We start from the raw sequence: 21,911 nt of genomic DNA on the forward strand, positions 1-21,911 counted from the left end.
GAGTTCTACAACTTCAAAGCACCCGCTAGGAAAGGAAATAATCCGGGGGTCCGAATTGGGGGGTGGGGAGAAAAAGGGAATGAAACCCAACTTCGCTGGCAACGCCAATAAATCTGGTAACTGGAGGCAAAAAATAGATTTCGAGGGCTGGATCTGGTCCGGATGAAAAGCTCGGGCTCCTTCCCCTGCCGAAGTCTGGCGCTGGAAGCCTGCCTCTGGCTTCTTGCCACGCGAGTGCCCTCAGACAGCAACATACCCACTGGAAACGCACGTGAACAAAGCTCTCGCCCCGGGAGCCGCCGCCTGCGGTTTCCTAGTGGATTACAGCTGCTCCGGGGAGTGCAGGGCGCACACAGGGTTAAGTTAGTTCCCTCCCCGGTAGGAGGGAGAGGCGGGGGAGGGGAAAAGCAGCTTACTGTCTCTGGCTGGGTACCTAGTAGTTAGTTGTACGTTCGAAACCTGTCGCCGTCACTTGCGAGTTTGGCATCTGCCACTGTCACCGTAGAGGAACGAGAGCTCGGAGGTAACACCAGTGGCCGCAATCTCCGCGCCTGGCGCCGCGCGACTCTCGCCCCGGGTGCATCTCTGGCCCTCGGTCCCGCGTGTCAAGGAGCGGCGAAGTGGCAGCTCCGCGCCCGCCGCCGTGTCTACCCAGCCCCAGGACCAGGTTGGCGGTTCTCAACGATGGGCAGGAGGGACCTTGGCGGCGACCCCTAAAATAATACCATGCCCCGGGAGCCCCGTTGCTGCCGAGCCAGCTTCTTCCCTTTCCACCTCCCTGACCCTGTCGGATTCGGATGAGCCCACTGAGAGGAGCCGCGGCCGCCAGGTAAAGGGGCTGAAGTGCCAGGTGGAGTTTCCAGTAACCGCCCGGGAGGCCGCTATGCGAGTATCACGCAGCATCTTTAGGGCGATTATTTTTAAAAACTAGCTGGAGGGTAATGGCTGGGGAGGGATATTTTAAGCTTCATCTTTCATCCAGAGAAAGAATAGACTGCTTAACTCTGATCCAATTTGGGGGAAGTCTATTTGCAGGTCGAGTCTACCTCTTCTGAGTTTTGTAACTGAGCTCAGGGTCAAAACGCAAATTCTCAAGCCCGCTGGAGCATAGATCCTAAATTGGGGTTTCTAGGGCCACTAAGCTTGCCTGAGTCCAGCCTCTCACTTTCCCAGAATGAATGTTAACGTCCACCAGTAACAAACCCCTCGTTCCCTACCCCTGCACCCACTCCATCTGCTCCTAATGTCACCGGAGTTATTATCAAGCCGTTGCGTCTAAAGACACCCCCTTGCCCGCAACCCGAGATCCAATAGTGGCTAAGAAGATGCGAAGGGTACTGGTTCGTTTTTCTTCGAGTTGGGGAAGGGGTTATTTTTCCCACTATCAAGTCTTTCTCCAGCCTTGCTGGTTTTCAGTGGCCTGGCGCTGAGCTCCGCCAGTGTGTCTTACAGGGGCTCCAGCGAGGAGCCCACCAGGCTTCACTGGGATTGCGTTCCCGGCTCCGCGTGCGTGGGATGCGGGGAGGGGGCGGATAAGGCCTCCTGGCACTGAGTGCAGGGGCTAGGCGACAGCGAGGAGCGCGGGGGCAGAGCCTCTCTGGGTGCCACCGCGTCCCAGCCAGGGCTCCAAGCCACCTGGAAAGATCCCTCCGCCACGCTGACCAGTCCCGGGCTCGTCCCCGCGCTTTCAGCGCTGGCGCGGCCAGTTCTCATTTGTAATCACACCCAAGATCAAGGTTACCAGTTGAGGTCTGGGCACTTAACCAAAGAAAGGAAGTATTCAGGGAAGAGGGTGACTGGGGAGGGCTGGATCCACACTTGATACCCGGGAAACTCCTGGAGTGCTGGGGCTCCGGCTGGCGGCAGCTGCTAGTGGAGGCGGAGGCCACCGCTGCTGTCGTCGCTCGTGCTTTGCTCCTGGAACCTCCCAGAAAGATGGCACTCACTGTCCTGGTCCAGTTAACTTCCCCAACCTTCCTCCCTCCTCCTTCACAGTGTATTAGTCACATACTGAGTTTGGAGAGAAAAGCGGCTTTGTATCTGTAAGTCGAAGCATTTTCTTAGCCACTTTCTCATAATGCTACAGGAGTAGCAACCCGCGGGTACGACCCCAGGTCGCGTGTGCGCGCGCGCGCGTGTGCCAGCGTGCGTCTCGGGCGTGCGTCTGGGTGGATCCGTGCGTGGTTTGTGCTTGGGAGGCAAATCGGGCGTTTCTCCAAGTCTGCTTAATACGATTTAGGCGCTCAAATACTTGAAGGCGGTAGACAAAACAGGGATGCGAAGGAAATAAAAACAATTGGGAAAGTGGTGCCAAGTGACTCAGACTTTGAACTGAGGACGGGGAAATCATCTCGAACCGGTTGTGGCCACCGCCCCTGCCTAACTCACGCCGCGATAGCTGAGCGGATCCTTAGGGAGTTGGTCCCGAGCTAGTCTGAAGCTCACTGATTGCTTCTCGCGTGGTCCCACCGACGGCGCGTCTCAGCGCAGCCCAGCGCTTGGCGCGAACTCGCTCTCCCTCTTCTGTTCAGATGCAGCCTCTCTCCAGACTTGTTAAGACATGACAGCAACTTAACTGGAGGCTGGAGGAGCGGCAAAGAAATGAAAGGAGAAAGCCAGAAGTGTTTTTTTTCCCCCCGAGAAAGAGACGTGCACATTGGTGTTCTTAGATTACTCTTTAACCTTTGCAAAGAGATTGAGAAGTGGAAATGTTGCTTATATGCAAATCGGGCTTATTTTTCGCTGTCAAACCTGTTTCCTAAAAATCTGTGAGGCTGAATTTGGTTGTTCGTAGTAATCTATGAGGAATGTGAACCACGCTCTTTCCAGCGGCCAGGATGAAGGGAGAAAAATGGGATGTTTAAAATTATATTAAACTGCAGATTATTTTCCCTCTTAAGTTATTTTAAAAAAGATCCAGGATCAGGGAACTAGTGATGGGGTGGGGGGAGTAAATCACCAAGGTTGCCTGCATTTGAAATAACGCCATCTTGGTTGAGAGACTTGTTATATTTTACCCTCTAATCTCACGTTTCAATCGTTTCTCAGTGTCTCTAACTTATAAGTACCACCCCGGGCGAGCAGGGGGAAATCAACTTTCTGCGCTCAGACGGTGGCACTAATCCTTCAGAGTTGGGGGTGGGATGGTGCAGGCGGGCACGGTCAGGGCGGCATTTGCAGTGTGAGCCCCGGCGCTCGCTTTGCAACTCTCTTCAGGGAGGACAGGGTTAAAAGCCGAGTCTGACTTTGCCTCTTGGAAAGCTTTGGGTTGCAGCCGCGCCTCCCAAGCATTCTTTAAATCAGAAATGTGGGAGGGACTCCGAGAGGGAGGGAGTAAGCGAGGGAGGGAGAGAAAGAGGACTCGAGGAGGGGAGCGCGCCAGAGCGCGAGGGACAGAGGCAGAGGAGGAGCGCGGGAGCGGCGGAGGCGATCCCGCGAATTCATTACTGTAAACATCTCCCGGGGGTGTCAGGAGGGGTGGGGGTGGGAGCCGCGGCGCCTACATTAGCTGGGCAGGGTCAGATCCAGGCAGCAGTAAGGTCGGAGCAGCCTCCGGACCCACGCCGGGCCGGCGCAGCGCTTGGAGCGAGCCCCGCGCCCGCCCCCGCGCACCCCACGCAGCGCCCCACTCCGGGCTCCGCGCGGTCCGCGCACGGGCGTCGGCTCTCCGGCCGCCCCACGGGGTCCTCCGTCTCCAAGGAGCCCCGGCGCTGCGGGGCCGCGTTCCGCCGCCTTCCCCGCTCTCCCGCCTTTCAGGACTCGTGGGCTCGGCCGAGGCGGAGAAGGGGAGGCAGAGGAGGAGAGGAGGCGGGGGCCTCGGCGGCCGGAGCCGAGAGAAAGTGGCATGCCCCAGCCCTGGAGGCGGAGGTGGCGGAGGACGGGGGAAGACGATGCCGCGGCTCCGTAGGGTAGGAAGGCGAGAGCGAGCTAGGCGAGCGGGGCGCCCGGGCGCCGGCCGGCTGCGGGGAGGCGCGCGCCGCTCTGAGGCTCCGGCCTCCGCACCCCCGCGCCCCGACGCTGCGGGCGACAGGGCCGGGCTCCGGCAGCCACCTCCGTCGCCGCCGCCACCACCCGGAGGACCTAGCAAAAGTTTGGATCTGGGGGAGGACGCGGCGCTGAGCGGGATTACCACCAGAGCTTGGAGGAGACCTCGAGAACCTTTGCAGGTAACGCACACCCCCAACCTCTCCTTCCTGGCCCCTCCGCTGGGCTCCAGCTCCCTCCCAGCGCGTTTCCTGACGCTCGCCAGATCTGGCTGAAAGTAGGAGGGAGGCGAAGTTCAAGATCCCGGGGCTGGGCACCTAGAATGGGGAGAGCTACAGGAACGGGGTCCGAGGCGCTTCTCTGCGCCGGGTGGGCAGCTGTGCGGGGAGGCGAATCTCCCCCGGGAATGGATGAGAACCCTCGGCCCCAGCTGGTACCTCGGCTTGTAGCTCGTAGGACATTTAGGATGTTTATTCAGTATTCTTCAATCCGGGGAAATGGTGCGTAGATTTCACTCACTCCCACCTTCGCCCTCGCACTCTCCCACCCTTATTTAGTATCTTTTGAAAATGATACGAACCCACTCCCATTCGCCCACCTCGTTTAGTTGGTGCAGAAAGGCAAACCGGGAAGGGGGGGGGCGTGTGTGTGTGAAAATTTCAAGCAAAGGGGAAAATTTATCCTTCCCCCTTTTAACATCTCCAGAGTACTCCCCTCCTCCTTCCATTCACCTTCCGGCGTCATAAAATAGGAACTTTAGAAGTCACATTTTTACTGAAGAGTGAGATGAAACATGTTAACCATTGGTGGCGTGAATTTGCAGTGATTGTCCGCCTGTGTGTGTGTCTGTGTTTGGGGGGCTAGTGGTGGTGCGGAAAGGCCGGTTTTCCTTGGTGGCCTGACGCGCCGTCGCGTGGGGGGAGTGAGCGGTCGCGTGTGTGCACTGAGGCGGGGGCAGCGGAGAGAAGACGGTCACGTTTCCAGAACAGCAGCCTTTCTTGGGCTAATAAAATAGCTGCTGCGTTTCACTCCGAGAGCAAAAAGATTCCAGCCCCAACTCCCCAACGTCCCCTTTCCCCTGGTCGAGTTTTTGAGTTTCGAAGCCGCTCAATGTCTGCTGCTCTGCTCCATTATCTTTTTTTTAATGAATCATTATTTGTGCACTTGGAAACTCACCGTGCCTTCTCTGGTAAATGGAAATAAGCCTTCGAGGGCTTTTGATTAATTTTAGTGGAGCGAATCTCTTGTAAAGCTTACAGTAAGCTAATCAAGTGCAAGGCACAAATCCGTGTAAATGCTCGAACAGGAGTGCAAGGTGCTGATTAGATTTCTTTACTTGCTGTATTTGCTATGCAAAGCCTCTTCTAAATGGGAGCTATTGCTCCTTCCTCGGCTGGGAGACCGTTTAATCACCCAGGGTCAGGAAGCTTTGGGGCATGTCCACACGCTCAGGGGTTTATTGCTAAATTTATTATGTCCAACTTCTCCCAGCCAAAAGGTAATATGAAGGCTACCTTTCATATCCAGACCAGTATTGTCTGTAGACTTAAGCCGTATGACCTTATTAAATCTCCAATGAAAGAATTCCCCCAAACATTTTGAGGTAAATAAAATGCAGGTTGGCATTTGTCCAGGGTTGTATTTGGTCGTTGCAGTAAGAATGTAAAATTTTAGGTCAGTATCTGAAGTGTTAGCACCAGTTTTTTTTTTTTTTTAAATCAGTAAGCAACATCACCAGATTCATAAGATGGAAAGGCCACCATATTAGATGATAGTCAATCTTTGGGTAGTATGCATACCATAAAAAGTTGCTCATTTCCCCACAGTGTCAGGAGTCCCCCACAGATACAACTTTTCTTCCTCCCCGCCTCAGAAGCCTCAAACAGGATAGGGTTAAACCATTTATGGATTTTTAATAATCTCGGGTGACAGCACAACACCATACTGTCATGTTGAGTCGCAAATATCTGTGACTGGAGGAGGTTGGAAGATGAAATTTCAAACATTATTCCATGTCTCTGGCAGTCGGTACAAGAAATTGTAAAAAGAATCGCACTAGCTGTCCTGGAGCAGACCTATTACAAACCTAGCATGGAAGGAATGCTGGTTTAAAAACAAAAAGCCCATGTCTTAACACTTCAGTAGTTTCATTGCAGTTTTACAAATTCCAGGGGATGGTTTTAACAGAAGAAAGTAGATTCCCAATTGACACCGTGCTGGGCTGCTTTGGGGTTCTCCAAGCAGGCATGGTTTTTCTTGTATGCTAGGTTTCAGACAATGTGATCTTATCCGAGTTTGACTTTGACCGCCTGGATCTAATTTGAAGCTCCTCTGATACCCGTTACATTTATATTCTGGCCTGCTGGAGAGTTTGATTTAGGATTTAGACACATCTCCCGAAAGCAACCTTATATCTTCCTAGTTTGAAGCTGTGGTTTCAAGAAAGACTCAAGTATGTACAAGTGCAGAAGCCATATTCTGGAGAGACCCAGTGTGAGCATCTGATCTAGTTTGACTGTTCAGCTTTGTACTCTACAGGGAAGACTTGCCACTTCTGCGATCCCCAGTGTCTGGAGTCAAAAAACAGCAAGGGTGAAGGGCAGCTCTCGCTCTTGCTCTGTTGAGAAGATTCGAAAAAGGTCCAGGTGATGTAATTTTATTTCTAATCAGGTCAGACCTTCTCTGGATAATCGTCTGTTGGTATCTTTAATTTCAGTTCAAGTTCATTTTTCACTTGATTACTTTAATAACTTTGTGGTTTCTGCCACAGTGATTCAAATTCAGGCCATTAGTGACCTCTATCTGTGAGAAGTGAACACTCAATGTTTTTCTTATCAGAGTCTACAGATTATGGTGTGTGTGGGGGGGAAGGGGGCAGATACCCAACAGCTCTGTAGTTCTTTCTGAGTATTTAGATTTTCCAACTTGGTTTTCCTAAGACAGAGTTCAGTACAGGTAATGCTCTTTAACAACAGTAATGAAAATGTTACAGGCTAATGAGCTACTAAGTTGTTCCATACAGCATCGACAATTTGATCAACATAAACAAAACACCAGAGCTATCCGGTGCCAATAAGAGGACTGTACAGGCAGGTAGGCCAATGCTTTGAGACTCACAGTACTGCTGGTTGTGAGTGAAATTTTATTGCCCCGAAGTGCTTACATAACAAGGGAAACTTGAGACAAGCCCAGAACATATACGTGGGAGCTAAGACTTGCCTTTAAATTCGGCTGTGCTTCTGCTGTGAACGTACAGCACAGATCAAGGGAGAGGTGGCGTGTACGAAGGGTGACTATAAACAGATGGTCTTTTAAGGAGACTTTTAAAATCTGACTCCTAATCCAGCTTTGTCTTCTGAGCGTTTTCCAATCGAAATTTCCATTTGAGTTGATTATCCTAAATGGTAATTGAAGACAAAGTTTACAGACTTTCTTAGGTGGGCGAATACCATTATCTGACATTTTCCAGATGGTTTTTGATCTCATGGTATTTGGGGATATAGAATTTTTAGGAGGTTTTCTTTCTTTTCCCTTGGGCAGGTTTTACACCAAAGACATTTTTAAAGACCAATTCTTCTTATTAAAGGTAAACAGTTATTATCATACCCCAATTTTCTTACTTTTCCCACTCTCCTTATTGCTTTTTTTTTTTTCAAAGTTATATTTTTTCTTCTTAAACTACATGTTGGGGATAAACTATCACTGTCTTTTTACTCCTTTCAGCAATATGACCTCCAATTAAATACCTATTTATAGTAAAACATACACACTCACATACACATCAAGCAAGGACCATTTTAAGACAGAGATTCTTTTCAAGGTTTTGAATATGTTTCTTTTTTAAAGGGCTATGACACAAATATTTTAATAAAAATATCCTGTGTTCCGATGAATACAGAGACTTATTTCAGTCGCATGGAACAGTAAAACACTGTATTGGTGAAATAATCAGCAGTATTTTCAGGACATGGTCAAAATCTGTTAGAACCTTCATGGGTGCTTTTTTTTTTTTTTTCCCTTGGCGAATTTTGCATCTACTGGTCTTTTTGGTTTTCTTTGATTCCTTCTACTGTAGCTCTTTGAAGTGATTCAAAATTAAACAGTAGCTACTTTTTAAGGGAAATTCATCATGTTATGTTCAGGATTCCAGAAGAGTTAATGATGCAGAAAAAGTCCTGTAAAACATCTTTCTAAAAGAAGTCCTTCTCTTGCAGGCGTCCCACTTACTGGCCTCCTGTACCATTTGCAGTGAATTGGAACTCCGTTATTTATTTATTTTTCAAATACCACCTCTAACTTAATTTAACGTGGGATGTGTTTCTGCAGAGGCATGTAGCACCACGTGTCCCGAGTCGCCTGGACGCAGCAGTGGTGGTTTTTTTCCAGATCTGGAAGAAGGGGAGGTCAAAGAAAATATCCTTGTAGAATTTGGGAAGTCAAACGGCCACTTTCGTGATCCTGAAATCCCAATCAGTTATTCTGTGGATATTCAATAAGGGTACACGTTTTCTGGCAGTTTAGTGGTGGAAGACCTCAGCCGTTTTTTGAGGCCTTCACCAAAGAAATCTGTGGTACCTGTACAGAGCTCATTAGAGCCAGGCAATTTTTCTCACTTTCTTCCCGTGTTGCTTTTAAGGGAATGTTCCAGAAACGTGGCAGAAGGTCCTCTGTTCCCCTCGGTTCATAGGTCACGTGTTTATAGTTCTGTCTCTTTATTAGGGTTTCCAAGACACGGATAAAACAATCTTCCATCTGAACCTTTAAAGAACCTGAGGGCATCTGGATTTCAACCTACCAAAAAAACACCTGGTCTCAAAGTCCACCGATGCTATTTGGCCCCAGAACACTGAAAGCTCCTTCTACAGGATGTCAGGGAACAGCGGCTCCTAAAACTGGTTCACACATACATGGTCCAGGGAAGTCAGCAGAGGTCATGGGGCTGAATGGAAAACATTAGACTCCCATCAGTCCCGAAATAGGCCCACGTGCTGGTGTCACTTTCGGCGCCAGCTGCCTGGGGGTGTCGCTTTCACGAACATCCTGTGTCCACGTAGCCTCAGTGAGGGTTTCCTCTCCCACTTTGCTCCAGAGCTTGGGCTATTTGGAAGAAGAAAATAACACAGGGAATTGTAATAATCTTCACAGATATTAGATAAAGAGGAGGGCGAAGTTAGGGCAGTAGATGGATAAGCATTTGCCATAGAGGTTCCAGAAAATTCTACTTAGGCCCTGGGGAATGACATGGATTTTAAAACACATTCGTCTCCTGGTCATTTTTCTAAGTCTCACAGGCAGGATTTCATTTATTCCTCTAAGCTGCCTCTGTGAGCTGGTCTGAGACAAACCCCACTCACCTCGTTTCTCACTGGGAAACGGGAACCAGAAAGGAGTTGAAGGCTACCTAAGGCTGCACAGAGTGCTCCTTTAAACTGCTGGGCTCTGTGCAAAATAAGGAACGTCACATTTAATTACGTAGATCTTGAATGTTCCAGGTCTGGTTTAGAAGTTTCCTTCTCTGTGAGCCTACTCAAAATGATCAAGGTTGTGTTTTAAAAATTAAAACTGGACAAAATAGTGCAATTGTGTAAATATTTAGACTTAAAAAAATGCATTTCACCCTCTCTCACACATTCTGTTAGATACATGTTTGCTGGTTATGGATGACAGTAATTTTAGGAGATAGGCTTTGTGGTTTCAGACTTCTGCTGGGGTGGGGGATGTGACATAAGTTGTTTTGGAAGAAAGAGAAGATGTATTTATGTAAAGAAGCCCTGCACTCTTCTGTCAGCACACTCCTTTCTACATTTATGACCTTGGACAAATTACTTAATCTCCTGGAGACTTAATTTCCTCTCTGCAGAGTTCAACAGGGTTGTTGTGGGGTCAGACAAGATTAATGTGTGTGAAAGTACCTTGATAACAATTCAGCGCTATATTCTCATGAAGAGGCATTATTCACGTGGACCTCATTCATCACTGCAGGACTGTCATGTGCTCGGATAGGTCTAGGTTTTATGTAAATAGAAGGGTAACCAAGGCAGAGGGTCCTGCCCTCCAGGAGCTTTTGCTTTTTGCTCTGGGATACCGTCACCCAAGAAAGTGTCCCATGGCCCTCTGCTGCATCACTTCCTCCCTTCATTTAATGGCGCATGATCTCTTTTTTTTGTGTTTGTTGTATTTTGATGAAAATATGCTGATGGGGGCGAGTTGGGTGCAAGGGCCAAACTTTTCTTCCTTGACAGCTTGGCTTAGTGTTGGGAACTGAATTTATCACAAATGGATTCCACTGAGGATCTTTTGGGAAGAAACCATCAACGTTCCCTGAAGTAAGGTTATTTCTTTTTGGCTAGCTTTATACTTCAGCCATCCAAGTTAACCTTTTGCAAAAAAAACAGAGTCATTAGTAGAGCATACGATGATTTTTAAGGCTTTTGTTTTGCATAATAAGGCAGGCCAGTGCAAAGGACTGTCTTTTCAGTAGTTTGGAAATCTCCTGAGCCCATTCCCCACAAATGGCCTCAATTTATTAAGAAACAACATAATCTCCAAAGCTTGGCCTTAGGTTGACTTGTGAGTGTCACAAAGCCCTTGTGGGACAGTTCTGCACAATTTATTTCTCCATATTTTCTTCAACTGTGTTTTTACAATTGTCAAATCTGAGACACTTAATTTTAAGTGTTCTAAGAGTGAGTGTGTACAATTTATTTCCCCGATATGTATAAACGTAGGCCTCTGTAAAGGTTTAATTTTTAATTGTTTTAAGGTTTCTTAATTGAAGCTTGCGGGAAACATAGGTGTCCATGAAGTGTGTATTTATAAAACCCAGGATTAGGTCACGACTCTTGCTTGGAAGAGCATGTGCCTATGAGTGACTGAATGGAGGCCAGTCCGGTTCTAGCGATGTTCTTTTCAGGTCTGGGTTTACTATTTGCCGGAGTTCTGACACACTTTCTTAAAAAAAAAGCTGATTAGTATTTTCGTAGTACACTGTAAAGGACCTGGCCACAGAACTATATTTTTACGTGACAAATTACTTCCATAATTTGGAGAAATTAATCTGAGTACTTCTTGTTCTGGCAGTGCCGGATGACACAATTATAATATTTGAAGAAACAGAATGTTTGTTACTACTCTGAAGAGTTCTGCTAATACAATGCGAAGCCTCTGTAGGCGGATGTGTGGGGAGTTAGTGTGTGTTCGTGTGCGTCTTTGAAATGCACAAGGAAATCTAAGTCTTAGACACCATGGGGTGGGAATACCGTGTTAGCCAGGTGCTAGGTGGTGCCGACTTAGCTCCTGTGTCCCTAACATAACAGAATAATGAGGTAAGCCAGCTTACTTGTTTTTTTTTTTTTTTTAACACCTTTATCGTGGTATGGTTCCTGTACTGTCTACACATATTTCAAATGTATAATTTGATGAATTTGGTAGATGTAGACACCAGTGGAAACCACCACCACAATCGAGATAGCTAACACTGCCATCCCTCCCTGAGAGGTGCAGTTTTCGAACTCCCAGTGTATCCCTTCACACCCGCTTTACTCCCTGGTAACCATAAGTTTGTTCTCATAAGCCAACTAATTCTGGGGTGGAGATTTTCTTTTCCAAATAGGTCCTAGCAGAACTCTGAGTAAAGCACACATTGTAATGAGGGACTATGACATGAAGGAGGTATTTTTCTTTTTTATTCTAATTTTTTTATGGGGGAAGGTAATTAGGTTTACTTATTATTTATTTTAATGGAGGTACTGGGGATTGAACCCTGGACTTCATGCATGCTAAGCACACGCTCTACCGCTGAACCGTCCCCTCTCCTCCTAATGTTATTCTTGCAGAGGTAGAAGGTATGCGTCAGATGATGAAGAAGTCTTTTTCATTCATTCAGGAGATGATTTTTACTGCTTACCACGTACCAGGCAGGGAGTAAGACTGGGGAGCCCCTCCACTGAGGCTGCCCAGGCTGGGGAGGAGAGAGGAGGTATAAACTTAATTGCAGGGCAGTTTCATACAGGATTGAAGACAGTGCAGTCGACCTGGGTAAATGTGGCAGGAATACATAGTACTGAGAAGAGCTTTGTGTTCAGAGAGGGAGGATCTTGGGTTCTAAGGCTGGCTCTGTCACTTGCACATTTTGTAAACTTGGGTGGGAACCTTTTTAAACGTCTTTCAGTCTTCGTCTCCTCAAGTCGAAAATGGAAGGAAGTACTTTCTGCTCACAGAGCTGTTCTCCTAAGGATAGAGATAATTATGTAAACCGTCCCCCTGTCTGGCACACAGTAGAGGCTTAATAAATGCTGACTGCTGAGCCTTCTCTCTCTGAAATTATAATAGTTCCATTATGTTACTCTCTCCCTCTACAAATACCTTGGCATTTCTCTGGAATCCCAAAGAAGGCTTTTGAGCCCTTGAACTGTTCACTCACAGGATCCAGCCTCTTCTGCAAAATAAAATTTTGTTTTTTACGCACGTAACAGACCGTGAAGAGAGCGGAGAGAATTGCAGTCCCCGCAGTGGCAGGACAAGCCTGGAGCCCCTGGGGTCCAGTGTGGGCTGATGCTGTGACAGGACACAGAGCGAAGGGACGGGACCAAAAAGAGAACTTGTCTCAATTTGGGGAATCAGAAGGCGGTTCCAGCTGGATCCTGCCTGACTTGTAATTTTTTTTGTTTTAATTGAAGTATAGTCAGTTACAATGTGTCAATTTCTGGTGTGCAGCATAATGTCCCATCATGTATATAACACACCTATATCCGTTTTCATATTCTTTTTCATTAAAGGTTATTACAAGACGTTGAATAGAGTTCCCTGTGCTATGCAGAAGAAATTTGGTTTTTTTAATCTATTTCTATATGACTTGTAGTTTTTTTGTTCATTGAAAGCATCGCCTTTGACACCCCCCATTGACATCCATAACGCCCTCCACGGGGACAGTACCTGTGACAGGACCTCCCATGTCTCGCCTCTGACACTGGACGCAAAAAATGAGCTGTGATTATTATTATGTCTCTGCTGATCTACAGAGATTTTTATCGGAGTGAATTGTAAACACGTGCTTCACACAATTCATCTCACACACACGACTCTTGGCAGAGTCAGGAAGATATTGTAGAAGATTTAACACGTAAATTATTGTTATGTTTATATAATGCTTATTCTGTGCTTATAGAATGATTATACCTTGCTTGTGTAATGAGAGATGTTAGAAGCAGAATAATGCTTCTAACTACTGGGTTATCATTTCTGTGTGGAAATACTTCCAGAAAGCCATTTTCAATTAATTTAAGTCAAGGAGCTTCTTGCTGCTTCTGTGTCAGATACTTCTGAACAATACAGCATTCAGAGGCACCGGTCAGGATACACAATGCTGGAGTTATTTTTCGTTTCTCATTATGATTGCATGTGTATAGAGTATAATTTTTGTATTTGACTCAGCAATTGAGATTTGATTCTTCTTTTTTTTTTTTTTTTTGGCTTTTAAATTGATGTAGGGAGGTTATATTTAACAAGATGTTAGGTGCCCCCAACCTCCAGGTTCAGAAACACAGAAGCTCCTCCTGTTAAAAATTCACATCATGTATACACAGTATATATACATGTGCTTAATCAAATTGGAGCAGAGAGAGGCAGGCACTAAAATGTACTTTGCAAGCCCTTAACATCTAAGTAAGTAGCTTCTGAAGCAACATTCCACTCAACAGAAAACAATAAGACCTTGTTTTTGCTACTTCAGAACATGTAAGAGAGATTAAAATTCTTCGGGAAATGGTTTAGAAATTTTTTTTTTTTTACCCGAATAGGTAAGGAACAAGTCCAGTAGTGCTGACAGCAATGGAATTTAAAACTCAATTCTAATAATCTCTGAGTCCCGAAAGAATGCAAGGCAGACATCCATTCAGGTCATGAGCTTGTAACTGGGGATTTGACAGAGATTGTTTTATTTTACCTTGTGCCAGACACCATGCTAAGTTTTGTGCTGAGCATTTGGGATACTGTTTCAAAGACGGCCTCATCCCTACTCATCAAGAAAGCTGATGGATTGACCTGGAGTCACCCTTTTCTAGATTTGACTCATCCGTCTGAATTAACTGGAGGAGCTGGTTAAAAATGCAGGTTCCTGTGCCTGAGGCCTGGAGGTCCCGATTTATTAGGTCTGTGATGAAGCCTGGGAATGTGGATGTTCAAAAGTTCCCAGGGTTGGAGATCACTAACCGATCATTTTTAGAATTTTTTCTGACCCAGAGACTCGGTGGTTTCATAGTTGTCTGGTTCAGAGCCACTTGTGAGTTTCTGAAAGTATTTTTATATATATTTTGCCACATAGGAAATATTGCTTCATTTAACCCAGCTCTTCTAGGGGAACCTTGAGAGGGACCAGATGTTGGCTGGTTTCACTCTTGGAAGCCATAGTCTCCCATGTGGTTTCTCCACCATTTGTCAGTATCCGTTACACCATCATACTGTACCATTCTTGGTGTCCCCAGAGTTAATTCCCTAAAAAGCCAAATCACATCATATTACTAGTCCCCTACCACTTGGATTCCTTGTCCCTCTGGATAGAGCCCATCCAAACCTGTTAGCATGACATGTGAGATCCATGACAGTCTGGGTCTCAAACCATCACTCAGGCCTCATTCTTAATCAGGCATCCATCCTCTGCACCCATGTTCCAACAGTGGTAACTTAGCGTCTTGCCACTTAGCCTTTCCCATGCTGTTTACCGTTTACTTAGAATATCACCTGCCCACTCTCCATTTAGCAAACTCTTTTCCTTTAAGACCCACAGGAATGTCACCTTCCCTCTCAATGGAAATCAGTCATTCCTTTCTCTGGGCTTCTATGGCATTTCCTTGTCCCTTTGTTAGTTCCCTGCTGATGTTGTATTGTAATAGGTCTGTTCATGTGTCTGTCTCTCTCAATAGATGCCAAGAACTTTGGCTCATTTCGTCCCATCTCCCTGGTGCTAACAGTCATGCTCAGTTCCCCAGGTTCTGCATAAATGTAATTGAAGGAATAAGTAGATAATTGTTCTGGACAATCTTGGAAGACAGGAAGAGTCATAATCTAGCGATAGGGACTGCTTCTTCAGAAGTGCTTTTCATTCCCATAGATCGGTTGCCCAGTGTGGGAGGGAAATACAGCCACCACCATGCTGCCTTACTCTAAGCAGGCTTGTCAGGCAGCCCAGCCCTGTCATCCAACCCTGATCAGAATCAGGCTCTCCAAGCCACACGTGAGGCGGTTTCAGATGCCACACTGGAAGACCTGTTTAATGAAGAGCGGATTTTGCTTGATGAAATATCTTTCTTGGCACCAATTAAAACCATCAGTTAAGTAGATGTTCACGCAGATGTAGTGCCCATAAAATGAGAAACTTAACTCATAGTGTTAACTTTGTGTGTCTCTCCGGGGATAATTAGAGAGCAAAGCAAAGAACTCGTGAAACTTCTATGTATTTGCTCTCTTTTTCATATTTTTTTGCTCTTTGTTTTGATTTTGTTTATTTTATCTTAGGCGCATTATTTCCTGATGGAGATACCTGTCTGAGGAACGAGGGTCCTCCAGATTGGAGAAAAGAGGACTAGAGATCACAGATCCTTAATTTAATCACTCTGTCTCCACAAAACAGGATCCGCCTTAGTCCTCGTGATTTGTGCATGGAATACGGCAAAGTGCATGCAAAAGTTACAGTACATTGTAAACTTGCGTGGCTCCGTGTGATCACGATGGTGACAGAAGTTGGGCTTTAAGTCCTTGTTGGCCAAAAGGAAATACTAACACCTTGCTACTTTCTTTGTGGATTATTGATTGATGGACAGAGGGGACTTGGCTTGCGTGTGGGGGGCGTGTGCACCCATATGCACCCAATCTGGTCCCTCCTACCCCCCTTTTTTAGCAAAATTTTCAGTGGCTAAAAAGAGTAGAAGATGGCGGAGCACGTTTTGATATGCCCCCACCTTCCCCCTTGCTCCCTGCCGGGCTGTCTGTGCACTGGCAACGCTTCCCATGCCAACAGGAGACGCATGGAATACCCTCTGTGTTGGCTTCTGATAAACCACTCTGCTTGAACTCCAGGGGCTTGTAGCAACCCCCCGGGGGATCTTACAGTGTTAGTTTATGGGACTGTTTAGAAACAATATGCTTTCCTGATTCTTGAATCACACTGAGTATCATCTTGGAGGAGTCATAATAATGGTAATAATAAATAATAATTAACAACCATAATTGTACTGATTATAGATATAGTTTATTTACGGTGCTGCTTATGCACTCTGGGTAATAACTCTATAATAATATAGATGATATTCTATAATCTTTGTTATTATGTGTTTTATTATATATGTTATATAATACAGAGTCCTATTATAGCACTCTATAATAAACGTGATCTATATTATCACATTTAAACATTCACAAAAACCCTGTATAGTAGGTTCTGTTTAGTAACACCGCTCATAACCCCATTTTACGCACAGGAAAACTGAAGTAGAGAGAATTGCCTTAGATGGCTTATTGTATTTTGTAGTTGCTGTTAATTAGTTTTAGAGGATAAGTGAGCGCTGGGTGGGTTCCAAAATCCACTCTTAAGTTTGTTTTTCCATGTCTTAAAATTCTGGGGTGATGGCTCACTGTCCACAAACCTCTAGCTTTCCGTATTTGATTTTTTAAGAGGTAACTACTTAAGAAGGCATTATTTACTCTTTGCCATTTTCGATTGAAAACAATTCTTGGGGCTCTCAATGTATTTCTGTAAAATGGGAAGAGAGGAGAATCACTCATTGCAAAAGGAAGCGTGACAACTTCTAGCATGTTTTCAGTGCTAACGAAAGTCTGTGGGTAAGTACCTTGTGATTAAGGAGGTAGTTACTGGAAAGAACACTCTATTCCTTGTCTTTACCCTTTTACCAGCGCTACTAATAAAAGGTTATATGGATGGATTTGAGATTTACCTCTTTTTCCCTGTGGAGGTGAAAAGGGACAATGGAAGGTCCAGAGGGCAGATAGTAGCATAGAGCCTGGAAATGATGGAGAATTGACTGTGTTATAAACAGGTGAGATTCTCTCCTTTTCTAAATCTATGGAATTGCTCAGGCGGTGGATACTATTGAGTAAAAAAATGACCCAGAGAGGGTCTGGGAAGGGCTGTTCCAAGTTGATAATTTGACCGTAAGCTCGGCATGTGCTTACAAGTCTTCCCCTGCTGAATTTGATTCTGGCCATCCCTCCCTGTTTGCCCCTTCTGCTGATGCACTCATTTCTGCGTGTATACACATTGTGTTTTATGCATTCGGGATTGTAATTAAGGCCCTTCAGTTATTTATCCTTCCTTGTTCCTTGTAAGTATTCTCAGTTCTGTCTACATTAAGTGATCCATGCCTTAATTCCTTCATTTCCCTTTAGGCAGCTGCACCACGGCTGCTCTTGCTTCTGTGTTCTCTTGGTCACCTGGGGCGCATTATCTGTCATGAAACTACTGTGGATGGAGTGGCATAAGGTGCTTTCTGAGTTGGGTCGGTCTGGATGGGCTCATTGAAGGGGTGGTCTATGAGAGCAGACTCTGCCCAGGTGTGGTAGCCGTTTGGTGACTGACTCCCCAGCTTCAGGACCGCATGAAAACACCAGTTCTGTTTGGCACCCTTCCAGTGAATTCTGGGGAGTTTCTGTCTGTGACAGTGGAAGTCTAGCTGAGTTGGGTGGAACCATTAGCTGTCTGCAGATTGCAATTGAGACGCGATCAGGCCATGTGAACTGAACGGAAACCTCCCCGCGTCAGTCTTGGTGGAAGTGGCTGCCTGGTCTGCTTGGACCACATGCGTCTGTAAAGGATCAGCCTGAGACTCAGGGTCACTCTTTCCTCTCCACTCCGAGTGCTGGCCGCACTTGGATTTTCTGCTGGGCTTGTGTCGGTATGCTTCAGAGTGAGCTAAACATTCTGAAGCAAGTCCTGTTCTGCTTAATTCATGCTTCTTTATTCAACAAGATCCACTGTCTAGAACCACTACTTCGAGTCATCTTTGATGACGCCCTTTCACTCATTTTCAACAGTTCTATCACTAGTTTCATGTGTCTCTTAAGAATCTGCCTTAGCCCTTTCACTTTGGTTCTGTGGTCGTTAAGCCCACACACGTCTTTCCTCCCCTGATCTGCACACCATAGTTTCTCCTCCTCATTTCCATGCTGATGGTACTACTTTCCGTTATTCACAGGGTCAAGTGCACACTTTTGAGTTTGATGCCCAAGGCCATTCTTTCTGTACTTCCCTGTATCTTCCCAAAGAAAGTCAATCTTCTCTCCTGAACTGTGTCTAGGGTGCGCCCTTACTTTTGTCTTTACATCAGTCTCGTTGTCATGTAAAATTTTACCTGGTGCTGTGTGTCTACTGTCCGGGAGCTCATTTAGGGCAAAGGTAATACATGTTTGAGGAGCTTAAATTGAACTCAGGTCTCAGTCCCCAACCTACCTCTGAAACTTACAGCATGAGTCCATCTCTCCCTTTCCGAATACTACTTCTCATCATTTTCAATGTTGAGCGAATTCCTGTTAACAGAGTTTGCAGAAATAACGCTTCCATATTTGAATTTTCAAGTTATCTAATAGAAGCTTCCTTTGTTCTCTCTGTGGAACAGTTTGTCAAAGCAGTGCGCTCTTGATTTGAAAACAGGAAGGTAGAACATTCCACCAGCATCATGAGCCCTCTGTTTGTATTTGTGAAATCTGCAGTCTTTCCAGGCCTCTAGGCAAGAGCGAACAGAAATAATCAGAGGCATTAGACTCGATGATGTTGAGTTGGATTCTTATAACAAAGGCTTGAGAGCCAGAATTAATGGTGTGCTAGTTTATACTGAAAGAGATGCTTGCGATATTGCGAAGCCGTAGTCTCCAGCTTGCTGGAATCTTTGAAGACATCTGGATGTTTTGAAAACCGCAACAATCACAGGCTTTTTTTATTATCTCCATAATTGTTTTCTTTTTAACAGGGAGCTGCATCATGACAGAGGGTAGTGGAGGGGTGGGAAGGCGGCGGAGCTGGGGTTCAGGCGGATGGATTTGAATCTGGTCCTGCCTCAACCAGCTGGGGAAACTCGAGCACGTTTCTTCACCTTGGTGTCTATCTCCTCAATTTTAAATAGAGGAAAAATAATACGCATCTCATAGGATCTGTGTGATGAATAGATGAGGTGATGCCTGACACACACCAAGGACTAGGAAGCGTTTTTCTTCTTCTTTCTATGTCTCTCCCCTTCAGCACTTCAACTTGAAATAATATGAATGCCTTGGTTTGTAAGTGGCTGTTTTTTCCTGCATAATGAAGGCAGTTCTGTAATATTGTCACTGTTTCCCCGCAGGGTCTCTGTGGGGCCACAATGCCTCTTGTCCAATTTCTCCATAACAGTATTTATTTCTGGGGTTCAGAAGAGGATGCAATACCTGGGAAATAATCATCACTCGGTCTCAATTAGGACACTCACTGTTGAAGGACTATTAAAATCCCTTTGCTTTCTGGGCAAAAAAGAAATCTTTCCAGCAGTCTTATCACCTCAAAAACAGTGGGTATCATGGATTATTAGAAAGGAATTACCCGAAGAGCATGCTCTTAAAAACAACTGCCTACAGAGAAGTCTGGCTTATCAACAAATGAAAAAAGAAAAAAAAAAGAATTTTTCTCCAAAATTTTAGCTTGTCGCTATACACATGAAAATAGCAGTGCTCATAATATATTCTGTGGGGACACTGCTGCGAATGTTTCCAGTAGGTGAAATTCTCAAGTAGGAGCTTCTAAGAATGAGCGCTAACTCTTCAAGAACGTTAGGGAATGTCTGTTAGGAAGCAGGTAAACAGCAAAATGAAAGCTGTTACAAAAAGAGAAGCGGAAAAAAAGGTAAACCAAGCAAATAATTTTATTGCAGACCACAGTGTGGAAACTATGATGGGATGGGAGAAACATTTCATTTAGTGTGAATGACCAGTGTCATTGTAATTGGCTAATGAACGTGTTTTCTTTTTCTGCATAATATTAGTGCCATCCAAAGTTATGAAGGTGTTTTTCTTATTAAAATCCCACAGCCATGCAAAATTACATTCATAGACTTATTTTCCGGTGGAAAATCAGTGTTGTTCTAGCTTTTGCTTAGATTCCAATTTAAAGGGTTGGCTGCCGTCTGGAAACACAAAGTTAGGAGATAAAGAAGGCTCTATACAATGTGATTTTTTTTTTTTGTAACCCTTAACAAACTAGTGTTAGTGCTTACTCTTGATTACATGTTTCTTTGTGTGGAAGTGTTGATCTTCTCATATGAAATACTTGGGAAATTTGGAAGGGATTTCATGGGAGAATTTGCATTTCCTTCATTAGTGATTTTTCAAATAACAAGAATCATCATCCTGATGGCATAGCTTGAATTTGGTCTCCTCTGAGAAGCGTGCAAGCAATCTGGCTTTTCCCTGCCTCCCTCTTGTTTCATGATTCTTTATTTCTAGGATCATTAATGGAATTTCTGTGAAAATATATGCCAAACAGACTCCTAAAGAAATGAGTATTCAGATGATTATCCGTCCTTAAGTGACAGAGATTTGTAAACGGTGGAATGTGGAGAGAAATCCTTGATTTCATTTGAGAGTAGTTTGGGTGTGATTGTGACTCCACCTCTTTGCCAGAACGCCTAACGAAAAGATGAAAGGAGTGAAACTTCAAGTCCCATTTGTTTCTTTCTTCACAATGTAGGGCACGTTGCTGATGGAGGAGTGGTCCTTGGGATCTCTGAAATGTGGTGAACAGGACCACGCGGTCATCATTAAAGTGATATAAGGAATGGGGTTGTTTGGAAAAATGAAATGGAGGTGGGGAGTGGGAGCTTAAGAAGGGCACAGGCATGCCACTGGTAGGGGTGACCTTCTAGGATCTCCTTTTCTATATACGGAAGCTCTTTGCCTTCCCCAATGGATGATTATTGAGAATTCATTAAAAAAGTGAAAAACGAAATGTTTGCTCTCTTCATGTCACTCTATGATTTCACTCTGTAGAGCCCAAGTGATCGCACTGGATGCTCCTGTGCTTTTTTGTAAGAGTGGATCACAGGGTGAGTACCTGTGGTTGTGGGCACATCCAAGCACGACTCCAGGTAGAGGGAATGTCATGTACAGCATGGTGCTTTGGTGCTGGAATTAGGTGGGTCTGAGTTTGAATCCAGGTCTACTATGACCTGTGTAACTTTGGGCAAATTACACATTTTAGCTAAGCTTCTTGTATAAAATGAAGGCAGTGATATTTTACAGAGTTCTTTTAAGGATTAAGAGAAATAAGTTATGCAAAATATTGTGCATAGTAGGATTTTAGTGTATTATTGACTTCATGTGTGTTTGGCTAATTACCACTGTAGCCTAAGTTCTTTAATGAATGGATGGAGGAGTGCGAGCATGGATGGAAGCATGTGTATGATCTGCCTGGAAATCCTTGAAGGATTCATTTTATTTAAGATCACAGTGGATCCTAATGGAATAACTGAAGATTTAATTTAATTACTGCCAGAGAGAAAGCATGACATGAAGGGAGAAACTTGAAGATGGGAACTGTTTTTCATACTCCTTTCCATTTTTGTAATTCCTGTTTCTTTTATTTCTTAAAGCTTTCAGTTTGGTTACAGCATTTCACTTCCATGTCTCCTGGAGTCGGGTTTTGGGGGGATGTGCCATGAATGCTCTCATAGATTCCCAGACAGGAAAATGCAACACTGAAGGTCATGTCCATTTCTGTTCTGTGTAGCTCTGTACCAAATAGTCATCTTCTCAATAATTAGTGCCAGGAGTGGGACTCGACCAGCAGTGTGGGGTAAATAAAAGATCTGTAGGCGGGTGGGCAGAAGGTCTGAATTCGAGTTTTTTTTTGCTGTCTCTAAAAAAAAAATTTTGATTCCTGTCAATTTACTCAACCC

At 45.2% G+C, this 21,911-nt stretch overlaps 1 protein-coding gene across 2 annotated transcripts in view; it reads left to right on the plus strand.

The window, feature by feature from the left end:
• Positions 1-459: 459 nt before the first annotated feature.
• The window catches only part of FLRT2 (fibronectin leucine rich transmembrane protein 2), a 90,979-nt gene continuing 69,527 nt past the window's right edge, over positions 460-21,911 (plus strand). The window contains exon 1 of one of the 2 annotated variants that reach the window (XM_031454142.2): positions 460-829. The gene's annotated coding sequence lies outside the window, so the exon portion shown is untranslated. Of the gene's footprint in view, positions 830-3,354; positions 4,167-21,911 lie in introns of those variants that run through there. The other variant, XM_010984773.3, reaches the window with a different exon arrangement.

This window comes from Camelus dromedarius, chromosome 5 (assembly GCF_036321535.1).
Source record: "Camelus dromedarius isolate mCamDro1 chromosome 5, mCamDro1.pat, whole genome shotgun sequence".
NCBI classification, from domain to species: domain Eukaryota; kingdom Metazoa; phylum Chordata; class Mammalia; order Artiodactyla; family Camelidae; genus Camelus; species Camelus dromedarius.